Source organism: Sapajus apella, unplaced genomic scaffold, assembly GCF_009761245.1.
Source record: "Sapajus apella isolate SASKATOON/1434 unplaced genomic scaffold, GSC_monkey_1.0 scaffold665, whole genome shotgun sequence".
Lineage (NCBI taxonomy): Eukaryota > Metazoa > Chordata > Mammalia > Primates > Cebidae > Sapajus > Sapajus apella.
In genome coordinates this window covers 16,581-20,336 of record NW_022437591.1, presented here as the reverse complement: position 1 = coordinate 20,336, position 3,756 = coordinate 16,581, and the positions used below count along the sequence as shown (strand labels likewise).

At 41.5% G+C, this 3,756-nt stretch overlaps 1 long non-coding RNA gene across 1 annotated transcript in view; it reads left to right on the top strand.

Annotated features, from left to right (window-relative positions):
- Positions 1-677: 677 nt before the first annotated feature.
- Positions 678-3,756, top strand: part of LOC116546196 — a 15,228-nt gene continuing 12,149 nt past the window's right edge. The window contains exon 1 of the long non-coding RNA XR_004266621.1: positions 678-778. This is a non-coding gene — a long non-coding RNA (uncharacterized LOC116546196). The remainder of the gene's footprint in view (positions 779-3,756) is intronic.

The window sequence follows — 3,756 nt, the reverse complement described above, 5'->3', positions numbered from 1 at the left end:
TATACCATCTAGATTTGTTTAAGCACACTCAATGATAGTTGCACAATGATGAAATCAACTCATGATGCATTTCTCAGAACATATCTGATATGGTTTGGCTGTGTCCCCCGCCAAGTCCTGAAGTATTGAGTCCGAGATTAAATAACACCAAGACAAAAGTATGCCAAATTGCAGGGTCTTTATTGCCGGTGGCCACGGTGGTCACCTCGCGTCTCTCCAACCCGTGGCCCTGAAAGGAGAGTGTGAAGACACTTTATGCCTGTAAAACCACCTTGGGAGTGGGGATGAGGAGCGGGGATGGGGATGAAGGGTTTCAGACATTCTGAGGGCTAGTGGACTCTGTAAATCACCTCCTGGGTGGAGATGAGGGTGAGGGGGCTCCAGACGTTCCAAGGGCCAGGGGACTTTTGTCACTCCGATTGTTACGTAAGTGGTTTACAGAAGTCAAGATAAGCATTAGTTTACACATTATCTGGGTAGGGTGGAAATTACAGACCTTAGTTACTTATTACAAGTCGCAGGAGCCAAGATGGCATGGGTAAAGCTGCTTGCCTATCACATTAAGGGCACAGAGAGCAGTTACTGATAAGCAAAGGTAAGCAGCTTTACATAGTGGGCATTTTTTAGAGCAAGCTAGCTGTCTTTATTTACAGAAACCAAGGTCAGCAGATATCGCAGGGAGAATGGGGCAGCCGTTACGACTTATCTTTGGAAAAACAGCTTTGTCTTGTATAAAATGGCATTGCTCAGGTTCTAACTCTAGGCCAGCTATAGCACAGTCCCATCTTGAATTGTAGCTCCTGTAATCCCCTAATGTTGTGGGAGAAGCCCAGTGGGAGATAAATGAATCATGGCAGGGGGTTTTTCCTGTGCTGCTCTCCTTACAGTGCTGCTCTCCTTGCAGTGCTGCTCTCCCTCATGAGATCTGATGGTTGCATAAAGGGCAGTTCCCCTGCACATGCTCTCTTGCCTGCCACCATGTAAGATGTGCCTTTGCTCCTCTTCACTTTCTGCTATGACTGTGAGACCTCCCCAGCCATGTGGAACTGTGAGTTCATTATTTCTTTTTTTTAAAAAATTACCCAATCTGGGGTATGTCTTTATTAGCAGTGTGAGAAAGGATGAACATACTATCCCTGCCATTAAGTGACCCATGACTGTATATAGTTCCTTTTTAGCTTAAGAGAGAAGGCCAAACAAACAATAAGCTCTTATAATGCTTCAAATGCACAAATAATTTAAATAAATTAATGTAAATCCTGAATCAAAGGAATTTACAGAGAAAAGGAATTTATGATGGGTTTAAATAATTTTAACTGCTCTGATTTCTGCTTTTAAAAGTCTTGCTAAGGGAAGAGTTTTAGACAAAGCTGGAATTTTCCTTGAAGGAACTCTTTTCCTTTATTTCCATGTTGTGGAGAGGGACCCGCAGGCTCCTATGAGGGGTCTACTAAGGAGTCTCTAACATTAGCCATTACACTCCTTTGTATCCTTTTATTTTATCTCCAATTAGTCACTTAAATTTTTTATTTGCTGTCTGTAAAAAGTCTTTTTAATTTAAAGAGACAGTAAAAAAAACTGGAAATCTTCTTAGAAGCTTCTGCACATCAGTGGACATCTCTGGGTGGCCTAGTTTGGAAGCCCTAATTTTTAAAAGCACGTCTTAAAGTGTGGTGTGGTTCATATGGAACATTCTAGATAATGGCTATTATATTTTAAAATTATCTTTGCTGTAATTTGCCCATTGGTTTAACAATGTGCGTGATAATGAGCCACAATGTTTGAACATGTAGTCAGCTGGAGTCCCTAAAGAAGGACTATCTCTTCAAGTTTTAGAATTTGGGAATCCCATTCTGTTTCATATTAATTTCTCAAGAACAAAAGGAAAAACTTCATAAATATACTCAGCACAAATGTGGTACAATCCACATTTCTATTCAACCATTTTCTTGGGGGCTGCCAACATTTTGATCAGGCATCTGCAGAGGCAGGCCTCATCACCTGTGTGCTCCAGTAGACAGAGAGCCAAAACAGTGTTGACCTGTGCCCATGATTATGTTATTTTGCCTTTGGAAGATGTTCAGAAACAAGAAAAATCTAACTCACCAAAATTGTCAACCAGATATGCAGGTCAAACCGGAAGGATGATGGCCTTTAGGCTTTTGTATTACCAGATGTTGAATAAAGTTAACCAAAATTCAGGAGCAACCAAAATTTGAGAGAGGACTCACTGGGGCAAAGGGACAACTCATGGAAGTGGGGAGTGCAAGTGTCTTGGTGGGTACAGCACATAGTCCTGGAGGCCACCAGTCTATCTGAGGTGAAGCTGGCTTTGGATTCCACTTCTGACATCATTGTATATAAACCTAAAAATAAACTTAAAGGGATAGGCTCTCCAGAACAAATGTGTTTATTTGGGAATAGTGGGGGATTGCAGCCTCAGGATACGTGGGCTGTGATGGATCATAAGTATATGCAGGAGTGTTGGGGCAGAGGAGAATCTTTTAGAGATAAAAAGAGGTCCACATAAGTTGCTTTAAAACAAAGTGCCGAGATCACAGAAGCTCATGACAAGAGTTGGCATTTGTTCATTGGTGGAGACAGTCATTGCTAGCTAAGTGCCCTGGTGTAGGCAGCTTACCTAAAACACTGCAATATTGAGGAAGTTCTTCTGATAAGTTACTATAAGGTACATGCAAGGCATGTATGGTATGTGGGACAAGTGCGCATGTGGGATGTGTATGAATTTCTTGTGACAAGACAGGATGCAGGTATGCAAGCTCCTTCTTTCATGCCCCCTGACTCCATTTTGTTAGAGTTTTGACATAAGTTACTCCATTTTGGTACCAGCAACTTTCACAATTCCAGTGAATCCAGGGTTCTAATTGAATTGATTACAATTGATTGATTTTGCAAATAGTGGGCCCTAACATAACATTGTGAACACGACCCATGTTTACCCATTTCGATCACAAGGTTAGGAGTTGGAGACCAGCCTGACCAACATGGTGAAACCCCATCTTTACTAAAAATACAAAAAGTAGCCAGGCATGGTAGCAAGTGCCTATAATCCCAGCTACTTGGGAGGCTTAGGCAGGAGAATTGCTTGAACCTGGGCGGCGGAGGTTGCAGTAAGCTGAGATTGCACCACTGCACTCCAGCCTGGGCAACAGAGCGAGACCCTGTCTCAAAAAATAAAAAATAGACCAGTTGTAAACCTGTTTTAACCAATCCTGGGCTCAATCCAAATATTGTAACTGTCCTGCTGCTTTGTTAGTTAACAATTGTTCTAATAAGTGGATCTCTTTTAATTCCCAGGACTTGGGGATCTTTCGTTTTGTTGAGATTTTTGCACGGCTGCTATTTGTTGTAATAATTTGGCTGAACAATAAGAATGTGGATGTGTGTAGCTATGTGATGTGCTTTGCTTAGAGCAAGGAAGATTATTTTGAGTCACTGCACCTGCTTGCCTTCCTGGCTATAATGCAAAAGATGATCCTTTCAAATAAAGGAGTGTAGAAGGTGACATTCCCTCAGTCTCACCAATCAACTGGAATCACTTCCAAGGAAACAGATTCAAATCGGTAATCCAAACCCCATCCACAGCCAAGTCCTTCTGAACAATAGCTGTTACCAAGGTCTCAGGAACATTAGGTGCTCAATTCTGTTTTAAGTAGCATGGTTGGCGCTCAACCCCAAAGTCAGGTTTAAGTAATTAAACCAGTTGTTAATTAATTTTTTTTTTTTTTTTTTTTT